This window comes from Theobroma cacao, chromosome 2, assembly GCF_053813885.1.
Source record: "Theobroma cacao isolate CCN51 chromosome 2, ASM5381388v1, whole genome shotgun sequence".
Taxonomy (NCBI): domain Eukaryota; kingdom Viridiplantae; phylum Streptophyta; class Magnoliopsida; order Malvales; family Malvaceae; genus Theobroma; species Theobroma cacao.
This window is the reverse complement of record NC_142640.1, coordinates 15,645,908-15,659,580: the sequence shown is the minus strand read 5'-3', so window position 1 is coordinate 15,659,580 and position 13,673 is coordinate 15,645,908. Positions and strand designations below refer to the sequence as shown.

Sequence of the window (13,673 nt, the reverse complement as noted above, 5' to 3'; positions counted from 1 at the left end):
GAAAGGAGGGTGGTGAGTTTATATAAACTCAGTGAGTAAATAAACATCATCTAAAATATCTAAAGCCGAGTAAATGGAGACAATTTAAAATAGATCATCATAAAATGGTTCATAACCTCAAAACACATTTCAAATCATCTAAACCAGTTACATTTCATCCAAAATATATATCGAGGCTTATGAATCTCTTAAAAACTTGACTCGTGCCAAAACTCATTCTCGGGGATACCTTGATCAGAGGCATCCAGTCGAGATCGCCAAGGCTATTTAAAAAGTCATATACGCACAAAACACATTTTTACGTTTTAAAGCACAGCCGTTCCTTGGCGTTGGCTGAATTCACTCTCACGTGGTGGTTCGACATGAAGTGAACTCTAAACTTTACCTTAGGAGATACCCTCCGCGCCTCTCGTACTAAGGTAAATATAACATGGTTTACCGTGCCCCTCTAATAGGGTGGTCCACAGAAACTCGCCCACTGCAGTAAGCTAAATACATAACCCACCAAATCAACAAAATTTTGGCAGCATAACATAGCTAATATAATATGACCAGCCTGTCAAGGCAAAGCAAAACAGTTCATATATTCAACACAATTTCCAATCCAGCCATTCATGCCAATATCACCATAAGCCATTCAATTCAAACCATAAATTTACAACACAAACAAACAGTCTCCAATTACTCAATTTCTAAAATCATCATTCAATTTCAAAATGATTTATAAAACTTATTTCATTTAATCACGTTTTACTTATAAAACATAAGGATTTACCATTTAAACTCATTTTTCTATAAAATCACAAAAATGAATAAAAACTACTTTAGATAATTAAAACGATAATAAAGTTACTCACAATATCGAGAGTTCGAAATACTCCTATTCTTGGTCCTCTGGCACAATGTATTTACCCTTGTTAGAGGACTCACCACCTATACACAATACACCACAAATAATTCAATATATTGTGTCATATCATTATAAATCTATTTCAAGCTCTATATGAATGCATGAGGTTGTTTGGATAGTCACTTAAAAATGGAATTCACGTTGGTTCAAGGGTGATTGGAATGGATCAATTTTCGACCTAATTCGAACTCTTCACCTTTGATTTAACCAAAACATCCAAATTGACTCCAAATAAATTCATTTCACTTCCAATACTCCAAATCATCAAATATAAGCTAGATAACATGAATTATAGCAAAATCATCCTCAACATTTTCTCTTGGAAAATTCAACCATGATGGCTGCATAAACACTATGGTTTTTCACACTTGATTTTTACACCATAAATCATTAATTCCTAACCAAATCACTTGAAATAAAATCAAATCCACCATCAACATACCAAAAGGAAGATTCGGCCAATGAGGGTGATGTAAGAACATGAATTTTTCTTGTTTGCTTTTTATGCTACACATCACCAAACAACTAAAAACACTAGAATAACATATAATCTAGCTAAATCCAAGATCAAAACCCCTCCCCCCATGTCCGGCCAGCAAAGGTATCTTCATGCAAACTTGATTCTCAACCATGAAAAATGAAAAGAATGCATAGGAAAAGTATATCACAAGCTAAAATCAAGAAATTTTACCTTTACTTGCTTAATTCCTTGAAATCCACCAATTTTTCCTTGAATTTTTGCTCACTAGGGTTTGTTCTTTCTTTCTTTCCTCTTTTCCTTGGTGAGGACGAACATGAAGAATGAAATAAGAGAGGTGTGTGCTGGTTTTTAATGTAAATTATAAAGAAATGAAAACTTGCCACTTGTCACCATCCCATTGGTCCATTTTTAAACTTAATAATTAAGCATTCTCCCACCACCACATAAAATATCTCAATTATCCAAAGTATAATAGGTAAAATTCAAGGGCTTGACAAGTGTTGGGTGGTGTAAAATTCTAATTTTGCCCCTATGTCATGAAAATTTCAATTTTACTCTAAATCAATCCTCGAACTCCGAATCACCAAATTAAGTCATTCTGGGGTTTTAAAATTCTCAATTTCATCTTAAAATCTCTATTTGGACTAGTTCAAGGCTTAATTCAGCTTAGTTATACCACCAGGTTTACTACCGACTTTTAACGATTTTTCGGGGCTTTCCAAGTATGCAAGCATATTATCAAGCATATGAATGACATGGAAAATATTTTATAGAGTTGGGCTTGACATATCTAATATTTCTAATTGAGTGTGCAAGACAAAAATTGTATACAAATATTTAATCAATCATTCAAATGCACATATCAAAGAGCATAGAAATAAGGAAGTCACAATTGATCAACAAGACAAAAGCCCCTTAGTCGATTAATGAAGAGTTAGTCAGCTAAGATTTAAATCAAAAGTTGACAGGCTGAAGAGTATTGAGAAACAGAACCAACTTAGTCGACCAAAGAATGAGTTAGTCAACTAAGTGCACACTGCCAGAACTGCCAAAAACTGGGATCAAAAGACAGAGACAACTTAGTCAACTAAGATATCGGTTAGTCGACTAAGAACATTCTGCCTGTAATTTTGAAGTCTGCACTAAAAGACAGATTAACGATCAGATTAGCTACTAAACTATTCCCAACGGTCAAAAACTATCTAACTCACATCAGAGCTGATTTTCCAAGTATAAAAGGGACTTCCAATAGCTAGAAACAAGTTTATTGAAGCCTTCCAAGAACACAAAAAGAGCTAAAAAACCTACAAATACTCACTGCTCATTTACTACACTCAACTCCCATCTTTATAATTATGATCTGCACTTCATTTGTACCACTTAGATCAACCTTGTGATCATAGGTACACTCATTTTACTTCTCTTTTTGTATTCTTAGAGTGAACGAGTCACTCTAAGGGATCGATTCAAGCTAGGATTGCTTGATTGGGTATAAGTTCTAACTTAGCCTTGAAAAGTTAGTTGTTGGATTTTGGTTGATCCCGTAAAAAACCATTGTTGTAGGTTATGGTTGAGCCTTTGAAAAATCACTTTGGGTTTTGGTTGAGCTTGTGAAAAACCATTGTGAAAGGTTGTGGTTGAGCATTTGAAAAACCACTTTGGGTTTTGGTTGATCTCGGTAAAAACCATTGTGAAAAGTTTTGGCTAAGCTTGGTAAAAGCCATTGTAAAGCTTGGTGAAAGCTGGTGAATTTCACCGGTTCATAGTGGATTAGTTTGAAAAATCCTTGGTTGGATAATCAAGGTAGTGGATGTAGGTCTTGGACCGAACCACTTTAAATTTCTGCGTATTTTCTACTCTGTTTTTATTTTCATTACTTTTCAAATTAGTTCCTTATCTTGCAAAGAGCCAAAAAATGCTATTCACCCCCCTCAGCACATTTATTTGGGACCAATAAATTGTAATACCCGAACGAGGACTGGATCAAGGGTTGATTACATACCTTGACCTTCAACCAATTATTGATGGACGCCACTGGAAAAAAATTTTTGCATCACCAGTAGTTGCGAATATCCATCTGGTAAGAGAATTTTAGGCTAACGTTGTTGAAACTACTAATGATTTTGTTTTTGTGTGAGGTAAATTAGTTCCATTCTCAAGCCATGCCATCAATGAATTTTATGAAACTCTTAATATTGGAAATGATAGATATGGTCAATATTTGGCTGAGCATAAGGATTGGGATGACATCATTCATATACTCTGTGAGGAAGGTGCTCAATGACGATTCTTCAATAATGCACCAGTTTCATTCAAGAAGAATGCAATGAAACCAATTTCTAAAATATGGTTATATTTTGTGGCTTCCAAATTACTTCCTACCACACATCTCAATGATGTCACAAAAGATTGAGCCATCCTTATTCATTCCATCATGACTGGACGCACAATTGATATTGGTCGCATAATTTACAAAGCCATGACTCACACTACACAATCAAAGCATGAAAGCTTGTGGTTCCCTTCTCTAATTACAGCTTTGTGCAAACAAGTTGGTGTAAATTAGGATGCAAGTGAGGAGTTGTTGCACCCTAAACTTCTAATTGATCTCAATCTCATCCTTAAACAATCTCAAACTTCTACTGGGGGTAATTCTTCTTCTACACACCATCCTCTACCCCTTCGACCAATACACCATCAATGACTCAAAGAATTGAGAATCTTCAGCACTTAGTTGAGCAACATGGGAACCAGTTTGAGCAACACATGACTTATTAGACCCAATGTAATCAACATATGCACCACATGTTTCGAACTTATGGTGTCTTTATGGGAATGGATATGTCTACTCTTCCACTAGCAACTAATCCTCTTAAGGGTGCCAATGAAGCAGAAGACAATGAGGTAGAGGATGATGGAGACGAAGATGAGAACTAGAGAAAATTAATATTGATGTGAATTTTAGATTATGTCAAAGAATTCTAGAATTTGCTTGATTCTTTCTTAAGGTAAAATCCTAGGCAATACTTAGTTAGGGAGATGATTTAAGCGATCTTTGGATTGTTTAAGCCTAAAAAGCCAACCTTATTAAATTTTCTCCTTAGTATACCCCGTTGAGCCTAATTTCCCTTTTCTTTGTTTAACTACATAATAATTAAGCCTAGCCTTAAATTAAATTTCCAATTTTACAACCCTCGTTCCTAAGTATGTATATTGTCTTAGGAAATATAGATTGAGCTAAATGTTGAAAAAGGTGAAAACATGATATTGATGGAAAAAAAAGTTCAAAATATTAAAAATCACCCCACTACCTATAATACAAAGAAAAAAAGTTTGGGAGTGTGAAATTGTAAAAAGAAAAAAAAATGTGTTGAAAAAAAAAAGTTCAAATGTGGAAGAAAAAGTGCATTAGGAGAAGGAGAATAGAGCTCTATATATAGGTCCTAGAATAATTATGTACTTAGGGTAATTTGAGTCACATTATTATCCTTTATCCTACTTAAACCCTAGCCATACATTACAAGCTTTATAAAGTCCTATTGATCCCTAGCTCTGTGTTAGTCTATATTAGTGAAGAGAGAAATGAAAAGTAAACCTATGGAATTCAAGTACTAATTTGAAATTTGTGTTGGCCATCCGGATGTCATGATATTCTTGCTAAAAGATTTCACAAACACACAAAAATTCATTCAAGAATATGCTTGCATTAGAATTGAAATATGAATTTGAATTATGCCTATATTTTTCCTTGGGTTAATGATTGATAGACGTACTTTTGAGGAAACTAGGTGAAATCATTAAGTTGGTGCACTTTATCTCTAGTAGTAGTAGTAGTAGTATTAGTAGCAACTATATTTATTTTGTTTTCACTATTTGAAATTTATTTTCATAAGTTAGTTTATTTTCTATGTTTTGCTCAAGGACAAGCAAAATACTAAGTTTGAGGGTGTGATAACTCTATGATATAGAGTTATTTGGACTTTATTTTGATAATAATTTAGCTTAGTTCTTGTTCTAATGTATAGAAATTAGTAGGTTTTAGCTAAATTAACTTAAGTTAATTAATTTAGGTGAGTCAATCTGATCTTAGTTAATTTAATTCTTAATTTGGTGTTAATGTGATTAAAGATAGGTTGTTATTGATTTATTTGTGCTTTTGTAGGTAGGGCTGTGCAAACGGGTAGTTCGGTTAATTCAGTTACTAGATATCCAGTAACCAAACTAATCGAACTCTTGTATAAAACTAACCGAAACTGAACTAACCGAAACTGAACTAACTCGATTAGTTCGGTTCAGTTACCAAAAATTGAACTGAATAATTTTTTTTTCTAATTCCTATTTGCTTTCTGAATTTTCAGACCCATTTTGCAAAAGGAAGCAACTTTGACTTCCAAAAATACATAAAAAAAGCATTGGAAAAGGAATTTGGAGTGGTTGTGGGAATAAGGTTGGTTTTTGATAAGAAATCTTGATGTTTCCCTCCATATTAAACCCAATAGAATAAAGTTAATAACAATATTTCACCACTACTCTTTCATGTTTTCAGCCTCTGGATATGGATCTTCTCAATGTTCTTCATATTCTTCAATGCACATATTTTAAATGCAAAATTTCTATGCTCTGCACTGACAAACATATCAATGCTAAATGCCAAGAAAATAACATGCTAAGTTTTAAAAATCTAAACATCTAACTCAGGCATATAAAACCATAGCTAAAAACAGGATGCCTAGAGAGCAACAATCACTGTCAGACACTAGATTTAGAAACATCACAATTCACAACTGGCAGTCTGGCACAAAACACCCATATATGACAAGCAAGTGCTAGCATCGTATATTAACTTCTAATACAAAAATAACAAAATACCTATATATTAACTTCCAAGGAATAAAACACAACAGAAATGAAAAGGTAAGCATTCCTAAAAGCTACAGGAAACTGGATACAGAAATGAAAAGGTTCCCATGTTTCTTTTAGTAATTCTGAAACTTTTCCACATATGCCTGCAACAGAATAAGTAATGTAAAGGGGTCACCAAACTATGCATAAAATGAAGTAGCCTAGATTAAATTAATAATAACATTCCAAAAAGAAATTGTCTATCAACTTCAACCATTGAGATGACACAAGACATTACTAACAAAAATACATACTAGTAAAAATAAGCATTACTAACATTAGCACTAGCCACCAGAAGCACTCATTTTAGAAGTAAGAACTAATATATGCTCCAGCAGCACCCCCATCTTTTCTTCTAAATGTCACAAAAATTTTAAATAAATGAATGTTACAACCTTGTCCAATTAACAAAAGTATACAAAAAAAAGAAATCTAAGTGATAGAGTTGAAGTGATTAATTATTATTATCTAGAGTACATACTAATTATTAATGCACTGTAATTTTTTTTAGTCTTCATAATCATTAATTGTATTTAAAAAGGAATCTGTCAAAAGGAAAAATGAAAACTAAACAAATTATCATCAATAAGGACTAAACTTTTTCAAGAATAAGATAATATAAAATTGTTAATTTGATAAATATTTAAGAGTATATTTATCAAGTACTAAACAATAAACATTACTTGATTACCTTAAAGATTATCAAATACATTGTCCACTGTAATCTTTAACAACTCTACAATACATAAACAAGAAAGTAAGAAATAAAGCAATTACATATTAACAATTGAAACAACAAAAATGAAATGATAATATAAATAAAATACTTACCTTCATCAACTTTCTCAAGCTCTACCAAATCATTCTCAGTGTCATGAAGATAATAAAAAGGTCCATGTAGCCAATCTTGAGCACAAATAAGGGCTTGCACCATCTTGGCATTAAAGAACTCTTATATGCATCAAGCACACGACCACTGGTGCTAAAAGCTGATTCCGAAGCGATTATGGATGGAGGAATCGCTAATACATCACGAGCTAGTAGGGCAAGAGTAGGATACCTATGACTATTGAGTTTCCATCAAATGAGAACATCAAAGTCATCACTATCGATTGCATCAGGCTCATTTAAACTCAAATACTTCTCCAATTTTGATTTATCCTCTTCCCTACCAATTACAGTTTTATAGCTCTTAAATTCATTCAAAAGAGCAACACTAGCACTGGAGTCAACATCATCATCAAATTCAGAAATTTGGCTCACTTGGGATTGGCTACTATCACCAACTTTCTCAAGAAGAGGTTGTACATTTTTTTGATATTCAACAAGCAACTCTTCCATTATTTTCTTCAAACTCACACAAATCGATGAAGCCTGCTCATTCGAATACATTTTCCTCAAACAAAACTCCACAAATACAAGTTTCTTCCTTGGATCAAGAACAGAGTCAACATAAAGCAGCTTATTCATTTTTTCTATATTTCCTCAATACTTATCAAATTTCTCTTTCATTTTCTTTGCCATTGTTTGCAACTCAACATTAGGATGCCTTTGTCTATCTCTCAAAATGCAACAAATACCACAAATATCATCAAGAAAAGTATTAATAGTGGCATAAGAAGTACCTGAAACTTTTACTGTGAGTGTGTAAAAATGTTTCAAGAAAACATTCAACCTCCTAACATTTTCCCAATCCTCATGTTTAGGTATCCCGTCTCCCCTCAATAAATCAATTCTATACTGAGAATCAGCTTCCTCAAATAAATTAAAAGCTTCTTCAAACTTTTGAGTTGTTTCTAACATCAAGTAAGTGGAGTTCCATCGAGTACTAACATCCAAACACAACAAATTTTTTGATTGAATTTTTGCAGACTGAACACATTCTTTGAACTTTGCTAACCTAGCAGGTGATTGTCTCACATATCTAATTACCCCTTTAATACAAGCAATTGAATCATTCATTTCCTTCAATCCACCAGTGACAATGAGATTAATGATATGTGCAATGCATCTCATATATAGAAATTTGCTTTATAAAAAGCTATTTCCTACTAAGCTCAATTTTTTCTTCAAATATGCTATTGCAACATCATTGGAACTAGCATTATCAACAGTAATAGTGAAAACCTTACTAATCCCCCACTCACGCAAACATTTATCAATCATTTTCCCAATGGCCTCACCTTTGTGACTATAAATGGGACAAAAGTTTAAAATTCTTTTGTGTAATATCCAATCATTGTCTATAAAGTGAGCCGTAAGACACATATAATTCTCTCTTTGAATTGATGTCCATGTGTCTGTGGTCAAAGAAATCCTAAAGAAGATGTTCTCAATATATACTTGAAATGGTTCTTTCCATCAACAAAAAGGTTAAAGCAATCTCTAGCAACAGTCCATCGTGATGGGACAATAAATCTAGGACATGAAGTTGCCACGAATTCCTTAAATCCTTCCCCTTCTACAAATCTGAAAGGTAATTCACCTTTGATGATCATCTTAGCTAGAGACTTTCTAATGGCTTCTTGACTAAATTTCCAAATTCCTATAGACCCATCCCCCAATTGAAAAGCTAACTCAATTTGAGTAGAATCATTAGCAGAACTAGGAAACTTTTTGCAAGAATTCATGTGATTCTTCAATGAAGTTGTGCCATTATATTTAGTATTATCAAAAAGTACCCTATCACAATAATTACAACTAGCTTTTTGTTCACCTTGATCATTGACGAATCTGGTGAAGTGTTTCCAAACTTCAGACCTCGGTGGAAGTGCTTTTCGTTTCTTAGAATTGACAGCATCACTATCATTAGTGGAGATTATAGTTTGCTGTGTAGTTGGTGTTGGTAACGATGACGACATGCCAATAGGAGTAGGCTGCGTAACAACATCACTAGGAGTAAGAGTTGGAGCTGGATTATCACTTTCACTTGCCATTGAAATCTTCAACCTGTCACTCAAAAAGAATTAATTAATTAGCAAATTTGTCATGATAATTAATTAGCAAGTTTGTATATATAGAGAGCTTATTAGAGATGGTGATCATCTTGTTCTCGTAAGTGCTGAATATGAAATTGCAACAAGCCAGTATATTAAAGTTTCGATTCAAAACAATGAAATCAATTACTTCATTAGGTTTTTTTTTCTTTTAAGTCAACAATTATTCTTATTTTATCCAATAAAAGAAACTCCTATTAAGAAATTGCGTTTCTTTTTTCATTGTTAATTAATGTACGAATAATTTGATATGTTCTTAAGTTTAAAGTGGCAATATATAAAATTAGTCTATTCTTAAATTTGATACATTTTTTCTTTTTTTTCATCTTATTGACTGAAAGCATGCAAGCGAAGATAGCTGATTTTGGGTTGTTTAAAATTTTCTTAACAAATGAGTCTCACATATCAACTTGCCCTGCTAGCACATCCAGATATCTTGATCCTGAGTAATTATCTAAAACTTGATGAAATTTATCTGAATTTGTTTAATTTCTTAAATCTTTAATTGTAACTGATCTACTGCCTAAATCATGATGAGAATTCTCACATAATTGTTGTCTAAACCTAGTAACATTTCCTGTTGGCTAAATGTTATCTTAGCCTCATAGATTGTATCATGTTAACTTTCAAATCCCGAGTGTTAGGCTTTGGATGTGTCATCTGATCTTCCATCTCTAAAGGCTCTGGGACTAGGCTCATCCAAATAATCCTTAATAATTTAACTTCTCAGCATCATTGGATAAGCAAAAACGATATTGAAAGAATTGATAAAAGTAACATTAAATGACTTTTATGCTTGTTTCATTCATCTAATTTTTACAAAACTCCTACTGACAGAAACCATTTCTGTTTTCCATATAGATTTCAATGTTCAGGGAACCTAAACAAGAAAAGCGATGTTTACAGCTTTGGGATGAGCATATATTGTCCACTATAATGTAATTTTAATTTAGAACAAAGGTGATCAAAATAAAATTTTTTATATAAATTTGACTAATTTCATTTTCCAAAAATGAAACAAGAGGGGGTTCTTCCGTTCAGTCCAAGCCATGTTTTGGTAGACAAAGAAATTCCCTATAAAGGAAACACGCTTGCCTATTCAGAGAGGTAGAGACGCTAGCAATTCTCAAGATGAAGGATACATAAACAAACTTTATTGATGGTGGTAGCAGAATAAATAAAACTTACCAGTCACTTTGATTAGGGAAGGGCAGTCGGCAGCAACAAGAACCCAACCACAAACCAGTCAACTAGAGACAAACTTGAACTTGCTCAAGATGAAGGCAGAAAGCCGAAACCAAAAAAGGTAGTCGGTAGAAACCAGATCCGGCTGGAGTGACGACCGAACGTCGACGGACTACAGTCGGCAGATGGTAGAAAGGGCGAGAGACGAGAATGGAGAGTGGAAAGTGGAGAACTGGAGATGGGAGATTAGGAGTCATGGGAGACAGGAATAGCCGAACAGGATAGCAAAATTAGAAAGAAGAATTGGGGATTTAGGTTTAGGAATTTTTTAGGTAAAATTACAAAAATGCCCTCGGTTAGTTTGGTTAGTTCGGTTAGACATTTTTCTAACCGAAACAGAACCTAAGTCATTACACTAACTGAATTACTTTATCCGAATTAATCGAAAAACTGAACTAACAGAACTGAAAAAATCGAACTCACTTCGGTACGGTTCGGTTATTCAGTTCGAGTCCAATTTGCTCACCCCTATTTGTAGGTGTTTAATGAAGGAATAATTTTAATGGCAAAAGGAAAGCAATTTCAGGGTGCAAACCTTCACTGCATATGTTTCGGTATTTTGACCATAACTCTCTCTACAGAACTCCAAATAAGATAATTCTTAAACCATTGGAAAGGTAAAAGAAAATTTTACAACTTTAAGTATACCATTTCACCACTTTGGTTTGAAAGATGATCAAAAATCATGTCAAATTTGAAGTACTGCAGTAGTCTTAGAGCAATTACGATTTCTACTAATTAATGGGTCAAGGCCATGGCTCATGTAGTTTGATAAAGAAATCCTTATTGGAATTGGCTTCTTTCTTCACCCAACTTGGCCTAACGTCAAAACCCTATAAAAACAACCTTTCAAGAGTCTTTTATAGGGGAGAGAGAAACACCAGATTGACAGCTGAAAATCAAGCCGCAAAGTTATTGAAGCTGAGAAGAATTTAAATGAGTCAAGAAGATTTAGAAGATCAAGATTATAAATTCTTGGGTTCTATCATCCTTTTGTCATTCTCTTATTTTTCTTAGTTTGATTTGAATGTTTTAAATTAATTCGATAATGATGTGTAACTTGATGGGGAACTAAATTATTAATCTAAGATTATGATTGAACACAATATCTAATTTGATTTATTTATCTTTCTTTTGCTTATGTTTGATGGATTGAAGTTGTTTATTCTAATCATTTCTTAATGCTTCTAAATGCCTAATCACCAATTAGATTGAATTGGAAACCTAGGTTAAACCTTGATGAAGGAGATTTAGGTAGACCTATTTATAGGGAGGAACGACTGAGAGAAAATCAAGAAATAAAAATTTTGTGATAAGGAAAATATTCTATAACATTATAAAAATATTCTAAAAAATAATATAAGACCAAATCATATCCTGTAATAGTTTATTTTATAGCGTTAGCTAAATCAAAGACCAAATCAAGTCCTATAAAAGTTTATTTTATAATTTTGGCATAATCAAAGACCAAATCAAATTGTATTTTGGTAAAAAGACTTGATCAATGGTTAAGGAAATAAAAAACATATAACCAAGGTACAAAAATATCACTTGGGCTTAGCCCATGTGTATACTCACACGTAAAAGGGAATTTGCATTTTCTCAAGGCTTGCCCGATCTTGTGTTCGCACGAAACCACTTTCTTTTCTTACTTTCAACAAGCCCATAATGAGTTTACTTATATAAAACATTAACATTTTGTATTCCTACGCAATATGGGATAGCAACCTTATGAGATATCACTATATATCCAATAATCCCCCATATAATTAATCAGGTTTCATAATAGGAAGTTTTTGATGGTTTAAGCTCATTTAAGTGAAATGCATCGAGATTGGTGCTTTTTGAGCAATGAACCTAGCCTAAAAAGAATGAAATATAAATCATAGAATTTTGGTGAAGTTTATAACTTATATGAACCAAAAATTCTTTATGTGAAATATGATTTTCATCAATCACATCACAACCTCACAATTTCTGCTGTTCAACATGGTTTTGCTCGAATAAGCCATGTATGTGCCTAGTTATTCATAAGTGCTCTAGAGAATTTGCCACAATTCTTATAAGAACAGCCTCACCAAACTTATATAGGTGATTCCATCAAGTATATACTGTAATTTAATATACTACCCATAAGAGATATGGAATTCATTAAGAGTTTAACTAAACCTCTCTTTTATTGCAGTTTTGTACTATTTACACATCATATGAGAGACAATAATTTTTAATAGTGCATTATTTTATCAACAAATAACTTGTTATTACCCATATGAACCTAATTCATGGGATCGCCACTCACATAGGTTGGGTTGCCATTACTATTGATTTTTCTCAATTAGCTTAAGTCTCATTCCCCTCGATGCATCATTAATTAATTTTCTTCCCAATGGTTTAGTCAAAGGATTGGCCAAATTCATTTCTGACGTCACATAATTAATGGACGTAATTCCATCTCAACTGTTTTACCACATCATGTCTTAAACGAAGGTGTTGGTTTCATTCCCAACGAAATATCTGCCAAGAGGTTTCTTAACCACTCAACATCATTGTCAACCAACTCCAAAGCTACAAATTTTAATTCCATTGTAGATTTAGCAATTATTATTCGTTTGGCTAATTTCCAAGTTACAATACCCCCGTCGAAGGTGAATACATATCCACTCATAGATTTTGTCTTATCTAAATCTAAAATCCAGTTAACATCACTATATCCTTCTAATACAACGAGAAATCCATTCTATAGAATACTATAGTTTATGGTACCCCTCAATTTCATTACTCTACTCAAGGTAGTTCAATGATCTCGATTAGGGCTTTGTGTATATCTGCTCAGTCTACACATAGTATAAGTTATATCAAGTCGAGCATAATTCATCAAATATATGAGACTCCCAATAATTAGAGCATACTTAAGTTGAGCCATACTATCACCTCTATTTTTCTTTGATTAGGTATTAGCATCATAAGAAGTACTCATAGGTGTGACATTAAATGTCTGAACTTTTTAAGTAGCCTCTCAACATAATATTTTTGTGTTAGTATTAGGCCGCTATCACATCTTATGATTTTAACACCCAAAACAATATTAGCTTCTCTCAAATCTTTCATATCAAATTTAAAAGTTAAAAAATATTATGTT

General features: G+C 33.0%; 1 pseudogene; it reads right to left on the bottom strand.

The window, feature by feature from the left end:
- Positions 1-7,373: 7,373 nt before the first annotated feature.
- LOC148764096 (zinc finger BED domain-containing protein RICESLEEPER 2-like) lies at positions 7,374-8,561 on the bottom strand (annotated as a pseudogene).
- Between the last annotated feature and the right edge of the window lie 5,112 nt (positions 8,562-13,673).